The sequence below is a fragment of the Myodes glareolus genome, chromosome 9, assembly GCF_982192425.1.
Source record: "Myodes glareolus chromosome 9, mMyoGla1.1, whole genome shotgun sequence".
Lineage (NCBI taxonomy): Eukaryota > Metazoa > Chordata > Mammalia > Rodentia > Cricetidae > Myodes > Myodes glareolus.
This window is the reverse complement of record NC_142034.1, coordinates 36,856,112-36,875,865: the sequence shown is the minus strand read 5'-3', so window position 1 is coordinate 36,875,865 and position 19,754 is coordinate 36,856,112. Positions and strand designations below refer to the sequence as shown.

Below are 19,754 nucleotides of genomic sequence, written 5' to 3'. Positions count from 1 at the left end.
GACAAGTGTGGAGTTGGAGTAGCCACCCATCCCAATGATGCTTGAGCCAAGCCTCTGGCCACTCCACGAAGGAGAAATCTGCCTCTTTCCCCTTCTGTTGCCAAAAGGCTCTGTGGAGAAATACCCAGTCTCTCTTTGAGACTTTGTGGGCTTGAGAAAGTGCTGTTTGAGTAGATCGTTCCTGCGAAGCAACCTCCAGGACAGTGGGACTGAGGTCGCCCCAGCTCTCAAATCGGGTGACCCTTAGACGAAGGACTTCCTGCTCAGATCGCAGGTCTCTCACTCTCCCCCTTTCCTATGCTGCATTGACCTTCCCTCCTGGGAGTCCCTGCGCACCGCCATGTTTATGAGGGGCAGCGAGGCCATGGCAGCTCCTATGGCAACATATTGAAGTGGAGTTGTGACAGAAATCTCTGTTTGTAGCTGATTTCCACCTACAGTCTTTTTGTTTGTTTGTTTTTGAGCTAGTGCCTCTTACACCATATCCCAGGCTGCCTTGGAATTCACTGTGTAGTTCAAGTTAACCTCAAGCTTGGGGAAATTCTCCTGCCTCAGCCTTCCAGGTACTAGGATTATCTCCCACTATAATCGTAACAGGGCACCATCTGTCACTGGGATGAAGCTGTCTATGACCTCAGTCAGACCAAAGACAAAACGGAGATATTTCTAAGACAGGTGGGTCTTACCCATCATCACCAAAAGATATACCCCTTCTCACCTCGCGCTCTGCACACCTAACCTTTGCCACCATGTGCATCTCACATAGTGCCCTGGTGCTCATTGCCTCCCGAGCCCAAGAGCCCAGGTTTTGACTGCTCTGCTAGCTATAAAGTTTAACAAGTCCTTGCCCCTTTCTGGTGCTTTGTTTCCTGGTGGAGAGATGATCCAGCATGCATGCATTCATCAAATCATTCATTCATTTCCATTCTTTTGACATATAATGTGGCAAACCTCCAATAGAAGCCTCAGAGATTCAGAAAGGTAATCAAACATAATCCCCAGGTGTCCATGGTCTTGCAAGGAAAACAGGCGCATCAGCAGTGTCCTCCTGGAAAGCCGTTGATAGGAAGAGGATGTGGGGATCAATATTTCATTCTTCAGGCTTCAAATAAAATCATGTAGGAGATATGGTTGAGCTGGATAACATGGGTCAAATTGCAGAACTTCTGTGAGCCTCAGTTTCTGTACCTATAAAATGGGATGATATAAGCCTTGCATAGTTAAAATGTAAGGGGAAGAGCAAATTCAGTGAGCCTTGCACATAACAGGAGCCTAACACATAAAAAAAAAGACAAAGAGCCACAAAATACTGTTTTACAAATATGTATGTATATGTACATATTTTGAAAAAAGACTAAATGCCACCAAGACAGCTAATTACAACAGCAATTAGTATTAATTAGTGCCCAGCAGATGCCTGACTTAGTCACAGCCTGTGGCTCGGGGCTCTGAGCCTGGGGCTTTTTTTTTTTTTTTTTTGCACACCAAGCTTTCTAAACAGAGTCAGCCTCTAGGCAGAGAGAGTGAGGCTGTTTCTGGCCCAGAAGCTCAGGCACAATTATTACCCTAGGGCACCTAGAGCAAGCCAGAGGGTTCTTCTTCCATCAACCCTGCATCATTTCTACCATCCCGTTTCTCACCTACTTGACACAGGCAAACTGCCCTTGCGGGAGCCCCACTCTATGGCCATGATGCCTTAAAGCACTAAAGCCTGGTACAAAATGAAAGCTTCCAGTTGGCTCACACCTGCTTTCTACCAGGGTTCCCGTGTTCTCAGAACCTTTTCTCCCTGTCACATCCCAAAACGCTGTGGTTTGACAGCTGGTTCTGACTCTTGACAGTGAGCTTGTCATGCCCCTTAGCCATTGCTCCTTCTGGGAAGCCCCAGACTCAGAGGCAGCCAGGGTGTCTATCCCAAGGCATTTGGATTTACTGAAGCAAGCAGCCATCCTTTGGCCTGCACCTTCTCCTCTGGACTCTGACTGGCTTTTCAGAAAAATGTCTTTCTGGCCAGGAGATTTAATTACTTTATAAAACCTGGCAGCAAGCAAGGAAACACAGCCTTGGGCTGTGCTCTCTTCTCCAAAGTCCACAAACCACCAAGCCCCTAAATCTGGACTGGGTTGAAGGTGCCCACCTCACCTGGCAGCTTTGGATACCTGCTGGACTGATGGCTGCCCAGACCCACCCAAAGCTCCCTACCTCAGGGAGCTCGGCTGCAGGGCTTCTTGGCCTTCTTTTGTGCCTGGAGCTCCAGGGGCCGGCCCCAGTGGTGCAGCTGTGGATCAGGGCCCTGCTCAACTCCCAGCTCCCCGGTTTGCAAAGCAAACTTCAGCCTTTTACTATTTACCTTGGCAAGTCCGGGATCGGATTGATGATCTGTAAAGTGGATTTGTTATTTGGCTGTTTGCTTTGGCAGCTCTTGAAAGCGCTTCGCTGATTACAGCCCCAGATGTCATTGCATACATTACCCCGCTCTATAACGGGGCTTTGAACACTTTAATTTAAACTACAAATACTCTTAAGCTTTTTGCACCTCTTCCTCCTTTAGTACCCGAATGTTGAATATCGGAACAGACAGCCTGCGTGCTCTCAAGCTTCCTGCTCGTCGTGTTTGTTAGATTTTCTCCCACAGAGCACTTCAGGCTTTCTCCTAATTCTCTGGGCATCTTCCCAGAAGTTTTTCCCTTCTGGTCCATCCCCAGCCCAGCTCTCCTGGTATCAGCTAACAGGTGGTCTTTGCCTAGTTTGGAAAGTGCACATCATCCCAGCCCTGTGCACATTGTATTTTGTGCTGTTCTGTCCATCCACGGGACTTTTCCTCAGCCGTTGTTCCTTTGAACATCCCTGATCATTCTTTTCAAGCAGGAATATACTATACCTCATTGCCCAGCCGAAAGGGCCTCGGCAGATAAAGACAGCTTCATGCCTGCCACTCTCAAAACTGGCTCCGATACCATTCTTTTTCTTTATTTAGATGTCTCACCTGAGTGGGAGAAAGAGGGAGCCATGGTCAGGTCTTTAAGTGAGGCTATTACTGGTTCATATATCTTGGGGGTTATTGGTAGAGAGTGCCGGTGTCCTGGCTAATGGTGGGGCATATGACTCAGTGTTCTCCAAGGTAATTGCTTCTTCCTGTTGTAAATAAACCATTAGCCAGGGTCCTCGCCTCAGGAAGCAATTTAAGGCCCAAGGGAGGTGGCCAGAGAAGTCAGCCTTCAGCCTCCAGGCTGGGAAGCTTACCTCTGCCCACAGCACACCACTACCCCGGGATTTCCCCCTGGAGCAGCAGAATGCTCCTAGCCATCTCTCTGCCAGTTCTTGACAAGCTTCTCTGGGCCTTTGCTTTGCCAGGCTCCATGTGAACCGCTTCCTTTATGTTCCTCTCCAAAGAAGACCACCATTACTTCTAGGGCAACCAAACTGAAGACCAGTGGGATTTGGGGGAGGTGTGGTCTTTTTTTCTCTTACTCTTCATTATTTATTCTCTCTCTCTCTCCCTCCCTCCCTCCCTCTCTCTCTCTCTCTCTCTCTGTCTCAAACTGTCCATAGTGTTCTCGGATGAAGCTCACTGCATATGCCATACAACTTTTAAAGACAAAAAAGAAAAAGAAATTAAAAATTAAAACCCAAACTCATCCTGGTATGAACAGCTGACAGAATGCCGGTGAATTATATCCTTGCTTCATAGTTGAGGAAACAGAGATGAGGTGGAAGGCCGTCTTCAGTACAGAGCCTCTTCATAACTAAGATGTGGTTAGCCTGGCTGTGTGGACAGCTGTCCCCCTGCCCTCCACTCAAGCCCTCCCTTGTATGTTTGGTCTGAGTTTTGACCTAGGAACCACAGTGTCTTCCTCAGGTCTGAGCCTCTCAGAGCGAGGCTGAGAGTCCCCCTTGATGTGGTACTGCTGCGGCTAGCCCTGGATCCTGCTTAGTACAGGAGCCCGGCCTGTGGACGGTGGATGAACACCCAGCAGTTCACTAAGTGCTTCCCAGTTTTAAAGGACTCCGGCTCTCCTAGGGCAGGGTCTGTCAGGGGCAGGCTCGGGAGGGGGTTATGAGCACGCTCAACTTTGAACTATTCCAGCCGAACACGTTAATTCACTTTGTAAGTTTACTTTAGGAGTAGAGGTTATTGCGGCACTTTTGGCCACTGCTCTCATTCTTCTAAGCCTTGACTGTAATAAGCAAATTGGGCAGATTAAGGACATACTTAACTGCCAAATGGTGTTCTGACTGTGTAAAGTTACCCAGGGCTTTTCTTCTTCTTCTTCTTCTTCTTACATGAAAGATTGTGTGGTTCTATGAACTTCTCTGCTTTTTTTAGCTCTTCCTGTTTTATTGTGTTTGAAGTATCTTGTGGTGACCTGTTGGGATTGGAGTCTTCCATATGGAAGTGTTTCTTTAACTTTTTAATCATTTCTTTGGGGAAGGAGAAGATTAGGAGGGGTAGCAGATGTTTCTCTAGCATTGCTGGCTGAGTGGAGGTAGGGCTTGTGGAGTTAACTCCACACAGGCTGAAGAAGGCTCTTCCCATCACCATAGACCTGGCGAAGGGGGTCCCGTGTGGGAGCTTAGCACCCCACCCTGACTCTGGCTTTTTTTTCCCCCAGAAAGGGTACATTTTTTTTCTCTGGGACATTGACAAGTTGTGTACTTGGTCAGTATTTGCAATGGGGAGCCTGCCTGGGGAATCTCAGCATAAAGAACCTCCTTCCCTCTCCTCCGGGGTGTTCACATTCCTCTTCACACCCCATTTCTCAACCAGAGTCTAACATCTCCAAACAGAAGATCACCAAACCTGGAAAACTGGTCTGATTCTCCCATTTCCTCGCGTTCTTTTGGGCTGTCTCCTGGTGTGGTTGCTCTGAGGAGCTCCCAAAGGCAATCATCCATAGTGCGTGGCTGAGCCCAGACTCCCAGCAGTGACAGTTCCCCTCTGTCCTTGGTCTAGCTTCCCGCTACACTCCTGGTGTCCACCTGTCCTCCGTTTCTAGAGTACCGTAGAGTACTAGTAGGGGAAGGGCTTGGGCTCAGTGAGTAAGAAGCAGGCCCAACTCACCTCACATGGAGCAGTAAAGATGTGAGGCGGGGAGAGGCGAGCCTAAAGAATTTCAGAGGCCCAGGCATCCTAATTCTTTCTCCTTTGTAATATTTTTAGTTATTAGAAAATACTTGGTTTTTCTATATTTTCATGTGTGCCTGTATATCATTGTACTCTGCTCCTGTAACTCCATTGCCCTTGACTTTCTAATACTATCTTGACCAGTCTAAAACCTGACAAGGAAATTTGGAAATCTCAATGCTTAGAGGCTGGCGTCTCTGACCATAATACCTCTGTGCACATACCTGGTTTTGGATGATCTTAGAAGCAAAGCAGATCGGTCCTCTTCAGCAGTTGAATGAAAGGTCACCTGAAAATAACAGGTGCTACTGAGAGGAGGGGATGGCAGATGATGAAGGGGGCCATACTGAAGGGACAGGCAGAGGATGCTAAACCCACCCGCAAGAGGGGAGGAGCGGCAGGTAACTGCGGAATCCTGGAAGCCTAGTGAGAAGAGGAGCCTCTTATAGGTGTGCACTTGACCTGCCGATAGACCAATCAGGTGCAACTGCAGGGGAATTTAGTAGCATAGCAACCACTAACCTTGGAGGAGCAGATTCAAGAGAGGTGGAGGCAAAAACCTGCTTGAAATGGATTCAGAGAGAGAAAGATGGGGAAGAATCCGCAAACAGCAAGGCCAGATTTCTCTTTCAGAGTTTTCATTAAAGGCAGAAGAGACATGGGACTATAGCTAGAGGAGGGAGAAATGGGGGTCAGGAGAGTCTCGTTCTTTTTCTGAATGGAAAATTATACTGGTGTGTTGATGGCCTAGTGCATAGTGACTGGGGCGTAGTGCATCAAGACAGTAGGAAGTAAGTGTTTGGGAAAGATCCAGTGAGTGGGCGGCCCAAAGGTCACGGTAAGTTGGTGATCATTCCTCTAAGACCAGCCAGTCTGGTGGCTTTCTCAGAGCTGTGAGTGGCTGTCCAGGGACAAGGGAGTAGGTGGCAAGTTGAATGTGAACAAGCTGTGCTTTCGCTGGGCACATATAGGGGTTCACTTAGGGGTTCAGAACTGAGGGGACTGTAAGGGACTAGTCGGAACAACTGAATATGGTGGCATGGCTCGGGGACAAGGAAGAACAGGCAGGATCGACGGATTGTAGACCACAGTGGGGCTCGAGACTGGTTAGGATCAGCGCGGAAGGCCGAGAACCAGAAGGGAAGGAGGTGGTGGGAGTGGGGTCTGAGAATTGGCAGCGCTCCAGGTTGCTCTTAATCCCAGGCCTGGTGTGACAGAGCGGAGAGGTAAAGGACACAGGGAGTGAGGAGGTTGGGGAGCTGAGGGCAGGATTGGCTGTGTGACTGACAGGATGAGTTGGCATTGTGGCACAATTAAGAGGGACAGGGAACCAAGGGCTCAAGTCCTTAAACGGTGTCGAGAGTAAGTGGGAAAGCCCAGGAACTGGACTCTACCAAGGAGTGGTAGGAGATGGTATAATCTTCCGGGCGGTGATGGCGCACGCCTTTAATCCCAGCACTCGGGAGGCAGAGGCAGGCGGATCTCTGTGAGTTTGAAACCAGCCTGGGCTACAAGAGCTAGTTCCAAGACAGGCTCTAAAACTACAGCGAAACCCTGTTTTGAAAAACAAACAAATGAAAAAAAGGAGATTGTATAATCTTATACACAAAGTTGGGTGCATCCTCACCGGTGAGCAATCAGAGCTTTGAGCCACACTGCAGGGCCTGAGGGATGGGGCAAAATCAGCCACCTCATGAAGGGACCAGCATGCAGGTGGTATCTTCTGAGGAGTTACATAGACTGGGCCCACATACACCTTCTGTCTCACCTGACTCTTGGCTCTTGGAGTGGGAGGCAAAGGTTATTTCCCCACTGGACACAGAGGCCTGGGCGGGTCAGTTATTCACACAGTAACACTTAGCTACTTGGTGATGAATCCAGGTCTTCTGTCTCCACCTCCAGTGTTTCCAACAGCCTCTTAGCTGCCTTCCCTTAGGAGGCAAGATTTTTCACCCCAGTCAGTTAGAAAGCACACTGACCCAAAGTTACAATTAGAAATCCTTGTTGGTACCAGGACTGTAGCATAGTGACAAAGCACTTGCCTGGTGTGTATGAGGCCCTAAATTGAAGACCCAGCACTGGGGCAGGAACACAGAGAGAGCAGTTCTTAAGGCTGGGGATATAGTGCCCTCAGTAGAGTGCTTGCTTGCTTGGCACATATGAAACCCTGGGATCATCCCCAGCACTGCATAAACCAGATGTGGGGCATGATGGTGCATCTGTACTTGGGAGGTGTAGACAGGAGGATCAGAAGTTCAAGGTTACCATTAGGAGCCTAGCCTGGGGTATCTTCTTTTCTTTTCTTTTATATTGCTTCTCTGAGATAGACTCAGAAAAGTAGTGGTCATCTGACCTATTCTATGTCATCTCGAACCACCTAGACTTTCATGGCCATTCCTGAAGTTCCTAAAATATCTTAAACAAAGTCCTTAAACAGACATTTTCAAAGATGACTTTTTTTTTCACTTTCAAAGAGGATCATGCTAACATGTGTTATATAGTCCTGTAGCCCCTATACTACATGTACTATGGTACTACGCCTATAGGTATCACCTGCACTATGGGACAGTTCATGAGCTGGGCAAGGGCCTGGAGAATCTCACACTCACACTCACACTCACACTCACACACACAGAGAGAGAGAGAGAGAGAGAGAGAGAGAGAGAGAGAGAGAGAGAGACATGGGTCATCCTTGAAGCAAGAACGCCTACTTTATTGTGTTCCAGAGAAGCTTATATAGGATCTCCCTGACCAGTGGCCATGCCCCAACTCTCAGCTACAAGCCCACCAGAGACCACTCCCCTGTCTCGTGTTCAGAGCAGCTGCAAGCATAGCAAAACAAACTGTTTACACAAAATTCAGGGTCTGGGGGTCCACAGTCCCCAACAGGACCAGACAACCATTTAAAAAAAGTTCTTAATTATTGTTTGTTTGTTTATTTTGCTTATTTGATTGATTTGAGACAGAATCTCTCTGTGAAGCTCTGGCTGTCCTGGCACTCATTGTGTGAAGCCCGATGGCCTCTGATTCTTCCTGGGCACACTGGTCAGGGCCAGTACTCTACAGTGAAGGGTTGGTAATGTTTCTAGAAAATGCAGAATGTACCCTTCTGTTGAACCCCCAATTGTATATGGTGCCATGATGGCCTCAAGTAGACTTTCGCAGGATTGCCCCGGATCTCTGTGTACTTGCGAACCAAAGCAGAGACACCTAACTTGACAGGAATGAGATCTAGGCATGGTTTCAGGTGACAGAAAGAAGCACCCATTGAGCCTTTTACTGACTCGGGTGTCTGAGCTCCAATCTTAAACCTAAGAAATTCTGATTATGGTCCAGACCATATATATTAAAAGTTCCCTGGATGTGGACACTCATACCTGTAATCCCAACTCTTAAAAGGCTGAGACAAAGGGATTACAAATTCAAGGCAAGCCTGAGTTACATAGCAACCTTCTGTCTCAAAACACAAAACAAAATAAAAAATTAGAAAATCTCATCGTTGATAAGCAACCCCATTTGAGAAGCACGGGTTGAGGGGCCTTGAGGTGTGTCTCGGTGGTAGAACGCTGGGCAAGGCCCTGTCTCAAGCCATAGTACTGGTAGTATAGTAATAGTTAATAATAGTAATTATTGCCAGCACTTTAGAGCCAAGGCAGGGGGATCACCGGGAATTTAAGGCTAGCCTGGGCTACAAAATAAAAACAAAATAGAGAGTACTAGCGGTACAAGTGCCCACGGCGTTGTCAATCAGCATTCCACTCCTGGTCCCCTGGGCCCGGAGTGTGGTCAGATGTCTCTCCTGACAGCTCCCTTCTCGACATTATCCTCCAGAACTTGTGATCATCCCTTGTCTAAGTCAGAAGCTGCTCACTTCCTCTAAAGGCAGCGCCAGTTGGGTGTTCTGCCAAGGACAAGAAGTGAATCTGTGTCGTGTTCTGTGCTCCACGCAGCCTCCATGTACACCTCTCCAGGCCGCCCCACCCCCACCCTTCTCCCTCCACGGGGCCTGGGGCTCTGTGGGGTACCTGGGTGCTGAGGTTAGACTAGATACAGACTCAGGAGCATTTGTCCAGTTGAAATGTGTGTGTCAAGAAGATCCGGGTGACCTGAGCTAGCAGCCTGGGGGGCAGGTAGAGGGAACTGGGGATTGGCCCGAATTCCAATCCAAATGAGTTCTTCAGTGAAGGCTAGGGGGCCCTTGCCAGGAGCCCGTCTTGTAAGGCAGCCTAGTGGTGCTCATATGGAGACAGACCTACCCCGTGCATCCTCTGATGGTCCCAAAGCCAACCTCTTTCCGGTTGCTTATTCCTTAAAGTCCCTGCAGCTGTGCACGTGACCCCTGTAGAGGGTGACTTTGGGACTCTCTCAGGCTCAGCTGTGTCTTCACTGAGACTTTCTTCCCTCTGTGCCTGGATGTGACTGTTATGTTATGTTGACATGCGGAAACTGTAATTCTCTGAGACCAATAACCAGATATTAAAGGCAAAAGGTGCTAAGTTTTGGGGATACTTTGCTCTTGTGGGGTTGATGTTCTAGAAGAGACAGTAAGCCAGTGGGACCAGTAGAATGTGTTGTGTACTGACACACAACTAACCTAAGCCAGGGGAGGTCAGAGATGGCCTTCCAGAAGAAACCATTTACCTGTGATCAAAAGACGAGCTGGGAGGAGCTGTAGTTCCCAAGGTGGAAGGAAGCAGTGTTCTGGAAGCTTTACCAGAAGGCAAGGAGTGAGACAGGGGAGCCTAGCAGCTTCAGGGCCCGTGTCACCAGCGAAGCTGATAGCTGTGGCAAAGATGAACTGTCGCTCCAGTCCCTTGTTTGCGACCCAGGTGTATTTTCTGATGATTAGCTGAAGGCGCACATCCTTACACCCCTTACAGAAGCGGTGGCGACTCTATCCCTACTCCACCCTGAGGGGACACAGAGTAAACTGGATTGTAAACCTTGTGCCTGGGGTGGGGACTGGCCTGCTGTCATTGTTGTAACCATTTTAGGATGACACCACTTGGCCTCACACAGCACCGGCTATTTGATGTAGAACAGAAGTGACAGGGGCAAAACCCAAACCTCTGCAGAATGTGTTCGGTGGGAAGAAGGGGCAGGCAGAGAAGCCCTCTGGTGCCCAGCCTCCTTCCACCACCTCCTTTTCCTCATCAGAGGTGACTCTACCGTGCCCAGTTGGTTGCTGGGAGATTCTTCGGGGGCTGTGTTCTGAGTTTGTCACTCCTACACGGAGTCGCTTTAAGATGCACAGACTTTTGAATCTTTAAAAGAAAGAGCTAGAAAAGAAATCCCACAGGCAGGCAGTTGGTAGGTCATCTGCCAAGAATGAGGAGAGAGTAGTGACAGGTTTGGGGGGCTTGAGAAGAGGGGGACAATACAGGAGGGAGCTGACTAGAAACAAATGGAATGACTAAATAAAGGTTGGGAGCAAACAGGGTCCAGCTGATGAATTTCTCATGGTGCTAGCTGACCTGAGGGTGTGCTTTTCTCCCCACCACAGCCGCACACCCACTGAGCCTCTCACCAGTTGAGCCAAGTTTATCCTGCATCACTGTCTTGGCAATTGTCAGGGGTGGTTGGAGAGGTGACATCCTCATTGAAGTCAGAGGCTGACTTAGAAGCTCTACAAAGGCCAGTGGCAAGGACAAGAAGCGCTGGTCCCTTGCAGATGTTGTGAGCTCTGAGCTTCTCTCCCAACTGGCAGATTGTCCCTCAGGAAGAGGTGATGTAATTCAGAGTGCATTTGTGTTTCCTTGGAGAAGCAAGTACTTTGACTGACAGGTCATTATATAGTGTAATTGAGAAACCAGGGAGAAAAATTCTTTTTAATGCCTGTGGAGAATACTGTCTGAAGTGCCCCAAGCCTTGGCCTCTGAGTCCAGCTCTGTCTCCTAATCCAGTCTCTACAGACCTGAAAGGCAGGAGTGTCACACACAGGTCACTGTGGAAACCCATGGGGGGGGGGTGACTCAATGAAACATTTCCTGGATTCCAGATACTTTTCCGAGCCCATGCATTCAAGCTCTGGCACATTCTGTTCTTTCCATTTCATAGCTGACAAAAGTGAGTCCAGAAAGGTAAGGAGCTTGTCCAGATTGTGGGTTTGAAGTGAGAGAGCAAGGCCCGCAAAGCTCACCATTTCCTGAGATACAGCTGCACCGCTCTGCAGAGCTCAGGTCACGTGGATCACTTACCTGAAACCCACACATGCCATGTGGAGGGCAGTGGGTAGGGGCAGGCTGCAGGCTTGTGTGGAGGGCAGTGGGTAGGGGCAGGATGCAGGCTTGTGTGGCACCCCTCTCACACTGACCTGAGATACCAGCTCAGAGTCTCCTCGCTCTGTGTGCTGTTTCTTTCTCCGTAAGACTGTTCTTCAGATGCTGAATATTTGGGTCCTGGCATCAAGCGTTCTTACTGCTCTTCCTCAGGCTAACAGCCTGATTTCTTCCTTGCCTTTTTTCTACCATTGGTATACATTGGTATACCAGGAACTTAGGCTGTGCATGGGCTACAGAGTCCTAAAAAGAGAGAAAGAGCAGATGATGCCCTCAGGGACTCCTCATCTCCTGGGAAGGGTGGAACAGAGACTATTTTATGGCTCTCATTCTTATTCTTAATCTGTGACTTTTATCAAAATCCTCCTGAGTGTCCCCGTAGGCACCTGAGGTGGTTAAACTGATTCAGTCATGGAGCACAGTGGGAAGTGAGGCTGGTATAGAAGGCTGTTGGAGGCCTTTGTCAGACCTGGAAGAGGGAGGCTTCCTGGGTTCATCCTCATTATCAAGAATGAATAGGACTTGGTAAGGGAAAAACATTCCAGATGTGGGGTGCAGGGAGTTGTGGGGGGATAGAGTCTGGAGAGCTGGTAGGGTCAGGTGGTGGTTGTTCTGGGAAGTGTTCAGATTTGCATCACAGAGAAGATCAAAGGGCAGGGGCTGAAGGTCAAGATTGAAGGGAAATCAGATTAATGCAGCAGAAAGGCTAGCTGGCATGTTCCCAGTGAGGACCAGCGTCTACAGGGCTCCTGAGAGCTAGAGACAGACTCAAGAGGGTCTGAAAGATAAGAGCCAAAGCCTTACTGACCACACAGATGGCAGAAAGGGACAAGGCCAATAGGGACCATGAGGAGAACGCTGTCTGCCACCTAAGGGAGGATACAATCATTGCTTTGGGGCTGCTGGGTTGGTACTGCCATGGCCATTCATGAGAAGACATTTGCTCCTACAGGGACAGTTTGGGATGTTTCTTACATGTAGGTGGTCGCTATCGTAATATTGGGGTTGGGGAGCTCACCCAGGGAAAATATGCATAGGGAAAAAAGAGGTTTTTACTTCTCTTACAGCTGTGGCAAAATGCCTGGCAGAATCACCTGAAGAAAGAAAGGGTATTTTGACTTGCAGTTCCAGGGTCCGTCATAGCAGGAAACCGTGGAGGCAGGAGCAGGAAGCAGCTGGTCACATCGTGTCCGCAGTCAGGAAGCAGAGAGGTGAAGACTGGCCTTCCATTCTCTTCTAATTCTAGGGTTCCAGCCCATGAAATGACGCCACCCACAGTTAAGGCAGGTCTTCACTTCAGCGATCAAACCTAGAAACTCCTTCACAGATGTGCCCAGAAGTTTCTCTTCTAGGATGCCAGGTGTTTCCTAGTTGGCAGTATTAACCGCTCAAGTGCGTTAGAAGCACAAGCCTTCTGTTGCAGATGGACTAAGGCAAAGTCTGAGAAAGGCTGAGGGTGGTGAGACTGGAGAGGCGAGCCCAAGGGCACAGAAGAAAAGTGGGGTGTCCATGGTTCCCCAGAGAAGCCTGCTTCTCTTTAGAGTATGCATCTACCCTAGAGACCCCTTGTCGTATCTTCTAAGCTGCCATGACAGCAAAAGGACACTGACTCTTGCAGACTTTTCTAGCCTCAGAGAAATTTTCTCTTTTGTTTCTGTTTGTACAAACTCTCATGTGGCCCAGGATGGCCTCAAGTTCACTGCGTAGCTGAGAATCACCTTGTAGTCCTGATCCTCCTGCCTCAGCCTCCCAAGTGCTGTGATAACGGACACACACCACCATGTCTGGCCTGGCTTTTTTCTTGAGGGAGGCCTAGGAAAGATGCCCTAAGCCAGAGGCCATTTTACAGCAACCTGGGGGTCCCTGCCAACACTGAGGTCACCTCTGCATTCCATCCTGCCCGGGCATCGCCTGACCTTTGCAGTGTTGGATACCTTCCATGTTTTGGAGAATCCTCATGGCTTGAGCTGCTGTACCCGTTGGGACTAGTGTCTCGAGTCCCTCAGACACCTAAGGACATGCTAAGACATGCTAAGCTGCTGACCTGCAGGAGAATTTCGGACGAGATACTCAGGGGTGCAGCAGAAGTCCTGCACTTTATGTCCCGCCCAGCTCTACCTCTGAGGAAGTGTTTAGGCTGGTGCCCCTCACTGCCCTCTGCTGTAGACGGTCTGCTTGCCCACTCTGAACATAATCCAGCCTTTCGGAAACAAGGCCCCACATGTTTAAAAGCTAACTATTAAAGAATTACGGGAGAAGTACCGTATGTAGACAAAGGCCATTTGGGGGTTGTTGCCATGGAAAGCCCAGGCTCAGTTTGTTTACATGTTTGTGGCCTGATTTGCTCACTGTCCCCAGTGGTGAAGTTCACGAAGTATGCTTTATGCATACACTCTCAGGACTCATGTGTAAATGAAGCCTTTGTCTTTACTAGGTGTAGAGATGTTTCCAAGCGCCAGCTCACATCTGTGATCTTAGTGTTCCAGAGGCAAAGATGGGAGGATCTTTGTAGATCTTTGTAGACAGTCTGGGCTACAAGGTGGGTTCCAGAGCAGCCTGGACTGCAGTGTGACGTGCTACCTTCAAAATAGATAAAACCAGTATAGTTTGGAAGGCCCGAGCCCTGTGTGTGAAACTGCAATCCGTGAAATTCATATAGTGCTATGTTTTTAATAGTTGGGGTAAATAATTATTTCCAAATAACTGGCATTGGAATCTTGTCCTTCCAAGATGCATAGAGAATTTTACTTAGTCTCATTTATCAGGGAAACTGGGCCTACTAAATAGAAAACTCAAGAAGGGGCAGCTGGGCATATTTGTTGTGTATCAGAGTGTCTGGAGTAGAGGGACAGAAGTACAACTTCTGGGAGCAAAACCAGCCTGTTACATTGCAGTGATACATGATAGTCTCAAAGGTTCTGCAGTGTACACTTACATTTGAATCTTAGCATGATTTAGATTTAGGAACAACTAGCAGTATCGCAGTATCGGTCTCCTTACACAGCGGAGAAAATAAAGGTCCCGAGAGGCTTGTCTGCAGGAAGCTAGGGCACGGCAGAGCAGGACTTGGCACTCTGCTTTTCACTCCTGGCCCAGCTGAGAACTCTGCACAGCAGCAAGCCTGTGGCCTCATCACCAGTGCATCTCCCCAAGGTCCTCCTCCATACACAGCAGCTTCAAAAGCAAGGTCCAAGAAGATGCCTAGTGAGGAGAAGCGGTCCAACCAGATTCAAAGAGTCCAAGCAGTTGCTATAAACCCCAAGAGCAGGCTCCACAGGCAGTGCTGGGTGGAAAGAAATGTTCCCCCCATTCTGCACCCTGACAACAGGGACACCCCCTGTGTCAGAGGATCCTAGTGTCAGTGCCAGCCAGGCCTTCTGAAGTGCTGCCTAGAAGGACTTAATGGCTGGCCAAGGAAGGTTGGGGCGAGGTTGCAAGTTCACTGAGCCATCGGGTGGTATTTCTACAAGACATTACTTTACATACTTTTCCCCCAGCAGGCTGAGGGATAGCAGGAAGCTGCTTGAGTAGCTTTTCAACCCCAAAGGCCTTTCTAAAACAAACAGAGTTCATGGAGAAGTTAGTCCTTTGCCCAGCTGTTCCCCCTAATTCACGGGTAGATGGCAGCTCTGTGTCTGATAGAGTAACATGAGGCTCCAGGCCCCTCCTGAGACGCCTCGGTGCCCCTCTCCTTACGAATGAGTCTGTTCTTCCTCTAAACCATGGCATACCTCAGATCCAGAGATAAAACGATAGCTAGGTAGCTACATGCACCAACAGTCCTTCTGGGCTGACTATAAATCTGATCTTTGCCTAGATGTAGCAGAAACAAAATATGTTGCTTCCTCCTCATGGGAGGAACTGGATTTTTTTTTTTTTAACAAGGAAGGAGGAAGAGGGGAGTTCTTCTGGCCTTTTTGAACTGGCCTCTTAGAGAGGGAAATGAATGACATCCTGATTGGCCTCCACGGAGTAGAGATGAGGGGAAGCGGTGGGGCTGGGGGTGGGGGTGGACCAGACTGTGGCCTAGGAATGTCTTCACCCACAGATGTCAAACTTGGCACACAGTAAGGCCAAGAGGAAGTCATAACCAGGTTCACACAGTGGATTGGGCATTTTTCATACTTACTAATGAAGTGAACTTTTTATAGGGCCCCCTCAACAGGCTTGTGCAGTCTTAAAGCTGGCCTTACCAAGCTCTTCCCTTTAAGCAAAACGACCTGGGATGGAAGAATAGAGACGGCAGGAGCCTTGGCTTGCCTGGTATCGGAGCACAGACAGCCCAGGTGCCCGATCCTCCTATCCAAGGTCTCTACAGGAGCACAGGGCTGGAAGTTCCCAGGTTACCTAGAGAGTGTTAATTCAGATCCCTGGAACTTGGGTTAAGACTCTCAACACTGAGGCTGTATGGAACCAAGGGGACAGCTGCAGGGGAGCCTGAAGCCTGAGCTCCGAACATACAGAGTGGGGAGGAAGGAAACAGAGACCCACGGAGTGTCAACTGGGTGAAAAAGTCAGTGTGATAAACCCAGGACTGCTTTCAAGACAAACGTGCCTGTCCTGCTTCTGTCACAGGCCGTGTCCCATCCCCAACCTGAGCCCCAACTGCCTTGCTTTAAGGGCGCTGAGAACCAGTTAGACTCTAAGAGACCGACAGCTAGTAACTGCTTTAGGAGAAAGACAGGCTATGGTGGGAAAAGTCAGGACTTTTCAACTTTAGTATGTGCTGGGTGCCCTGGAGGTGGTGTGTGTGTGTGGGTTTTTTTTTTTTTTTTTTGCTGTTGTTGTTTGTTTGTTTTGTTTGTTTTTGAATGCAAGGTCTCAGGTAGCCCAGGCTGGCCTCTAAGTCACTCTTAGTCAACGATGACCTTGGACTTCTGATATCTCCCCCCCCCCCAGCTCCCAAGCACTAGAATTACAAGTTTCTGCCACCCCACCCAGTTTACGTGGTACTGAGCCTCAAACCAGGACTCTGTGCTTGCTAGGCAAGCTCCCACTAAGCTACATGGTCCAGCTCTTATGAGATGTAGTAAACCTGGGTGGGATCCAGTGTAGGTCTCCCCTCCCCACCCCTAGATGTTTTTGATATAGGATCTCACATTGTAGCCCAGGCTGGCCTCAAACACATGATCCTCCCCGTGTCTGCTTCTTACTGCTAGAATTGCCAATAACCACCTCTATGTCTGCCTTGAATTTTGTCTAACTAACCTCCAAGTACCACAGCTCCCTCCGCAGGGGTGGACCACATTCTGAGGAGGAAAGATGTGCTCACAAGACTGGGCTTCTCCGTGTTAACCCCGCCCCTCCCTGAGCTTCCCAGGCACCTTGTCACTCTCCCAGGTGCTGTGAGAACTAAGGGCATGCAGACCTGGAAAGGTACGCTGTGAAGGGCACCGCACGGAGGGTGCTGCGGAGTATTGTTGCCATTGTTACAGTTTCTATGCCTCGCTGCTCACCCTGTGTGTTCCTGAGCTTCTCAACTTTTCCCCACCCCCACCCCCCCCCCACCCCCGGTTTCCATGCCCGGGTAGCTGAGTCAGTGTGACCAGCCATAAAGCTTTGACATGTCAAGACAGGAAATGACAGTTCCCAGGTACTGGCTGTTTCAGGGATGGAAGAGCCTGGGACACAGCTTATGTGATCAATTCAAGAAAGCCCAGGCTGAGCCCCCATACCACGCCCATATGTAACAAGATCAAGAGAGGCATAGCTGTCGGAGAAGTCCCTGGAAGACAAGGGGCCCAACCTGTCAATCATCAGTCTACCTAGTGAGCCCATTTCTGCCTATCTCCAAGTGGCCACTGGGAGCCTCAAAGGTGGTTGCAGAGCCTTGGTAGGCTTGTCTGTGAAATGGAGTCCACAGCAGGATCTGTCTGGGGAGGAAGTTGCTATGATATCACAGTCTGGGTGAAGTCATTATGTGAAAGTGTGAGAGGTGTTCCAAACAGCTTTGGCTCCAGGGGCCTCTCACCCACTCTGTCCCCACTTTTTGCCCTAGTCACCCTAGCCCCAGGAAACTCCCCTCTGTGCAAACAGCGCTGCCTGTGGCTGGCTATGCACAGGCCCCGGCACCACCCTCCCACAGTCTGGGAACCGAGGAGCTGCCCTTCTCTCTGTACTGGACTTGATATGTGAATAGCAGACCTGGTCAGATCGTCCTCCAAAGCCCTCTATGGCTCAGAATCTGCTTCCCTTGTTCTCTTGCTTGTTTGTTTTGAAATAGGATCTTGAGCCAAGGTTAGCCCAAATTCCAGAAGTAGCCAAGGCTGGCCTTGAATGCTTGCTCCTCCCGCTCTGCATCCTAGGTGCTAGGAAGACAGGCCTGTGCCACTCAGCCCTGTTTATGCAGGACTGGGAGCAATCTCAAGACTTCACGCCTGCTAAGCAAGCACTCTACCAGAGACTGAGGCAGAATCACTTGAGCCCAGGAGTCCCAAGGCCAGCCTGGGCAAAAGACCAGTTTTATTTGTGAGACATGGTCTTTCTACATAGTCCTGGATGTTCTGGAACTCACTCTGTAGACCATACTGGCATCGAACTCATAGAGATCTGTCTGCTGGGATCAGAGGCATGTGCCACCACACCTAACTGAGAGCACCATTTCTCTAAAGTCTATTTTCTACTTAGTTAACTCTTCAGATTAGTGTAATTACTAGTCCACTATAGTACCTTCCCCCTTCCTACAGGACCGGTTCCTTTCTTCCTTGTACAAGTTTTGTCACAAGTTTACCTGGACAAATGACCTTCACTCTGTTTTGAGAGCCAGTTTGCCCACTGTCCCTCCCAGGCCTATGAAAGCCATTCAGGTCAGGCCGCATCCAGGCCCTGCAAAGCCAGGCCTGCTGAGGAAACAGAAGCCTCTCCTGAGGAATTGAGGGTTCTCAGAGAGGAGAGTCAGGCATCAAACATACTCCTGAAGGACAAGCCACTTGTGTCTATGGATATTGATTTCACTCCTGAAGAAGTTAGAAACACTGGTTGGTTGGTTGGTTTACATTTGATTTGGGGGCGGTGGATGCCACAGTATGCTTATGTCAGAGATTAACTAACGGATGTCGATTCTCTCCTCCTACCCATTGGGCCCCAGGCATTAAACTCAGGTTGCCAGACTCAGCAGCAAGCAACTTAACCTGCTGCACCATCTTGCACTCATCCTTCTTGAGTAATTGATACAAGGCTTCCTGGCCCCAAGTTTGACCTCAGGGTTCTCAGCTGAGCTCTTGACATCGGCTTTGCTGTGGAGGACAGAACTCACACTTCCGCCTTCTAACTCAGGGATAGAGGCTCAGGGTTTGGTTCAGTGGGGACACTTGCTGAAAAAGAGGAAACAAACTCCCTCGCGGACGCTGAGGCTGTGTTTCAAAAATTTTGTGTTTTCAGTGGGAATGCTCCGGTCTGACTCAATGAATCTAATCACAGGTGTCATTGGGGCAAAGTACAGGCCTTGGCTCTGGAAGACCCCGGCGTCAGAACCCTGGCCACCCCTCGTGTTACCGTCGGCTACCTCTCTCTGCCTCTGTTCTCTGGTCTATAAATTGGAAGTTATAGCATCAGCCTGAGTCGTAGGTGTCCTTTGAATGAGGTAGTAAAGCAGCTGCCTATGTCTGTCCACACAGGTTCATCAAATAAATGTTCTCTCTTTTCCTTTCTTGGTATCCCTCTGATCCCAGACCTCATTCTTTGCTATATGGGCTGTCCTAGAAAAGTCAGCTTGGGCGCTTGCTATCCTGAGAGTATAGTTCTCCCAGGGTCAGAGTGAAGTTTTTCCATCCATGGTGTTGCTAGATTCCTGAATCTGTGCGGTAGAGCACTGTGAGCCTCGCTGTGGGACCTGTGACCCGGGGTGGTGAACACTGGCCCTCCGTCTCAGCAGCACACCAGAGCGTACCCCAGGAAACGGTACCTTTGCAGTCTAGCTACAGTGATCCATCATTGCTTCCAACTTGAGTGGCAGGGTAGGGAAGGCTCTCCTATTCACCACAGCCCTTTCTTGTCCGAGTGTAGAACCAGTGGGAGCTGCCTCTGTTGGGGCTCTAGTGATGACTGCTCTCAGACCCACAGGCAGACCACAGGGGCTCTGCCTGGTGACCTAGCAATGTGTCAAGGGCCCAGACATCCCTGGCCGGTCATGGAAGAATGTTTCCTTGGTAGCTCTACCCTGTTTATCCAGAGGATTGGGCCAGGGGGAACACAAGTAAAGGCCTTCTCAAATAGACTCCTTCCAGAGTTGTTCTTCTGGCCTTCTCTGACCCGGCATATGAGTTTGTACAGAGGTAGAACAGCTTCTGCTATTTTTCAGTGCAAGTTGGTTCACATTCCTGACACACTTTAAAGAGCAATAATGTGTGTAC

General features: G+C 49.3%; 1 protein-coding gene and 1 long non-coding RNA gene across 15 annotated transcripts in view; one reads left to right on the top strand and one right to left on the bottom strand.

Moving 5' to 3' along the window:
* The window catches only part of Bcas3 (BCAS3 microtubule associated cell migration factor), a 479,995-nt gene that overhangs the window by 424,434 nt on the left and 35,807 nt on the right, over positions 1-19,754 (top strand). The window lies entirely within an intron of this gene.
* LOC146893234 (uncharacterized) lies at positions 896-2,623 on the bottom strand. Its single transcript, XR_015003732.2, has 2 exons — positions 2,203-2,623; positions 896-1,188 (listed from the first exon to the last, which is right to left on the bottom strand). It is a non-coding gene; the product is annotated as an uncharacterized LOC146893234 (long non-coding RNA).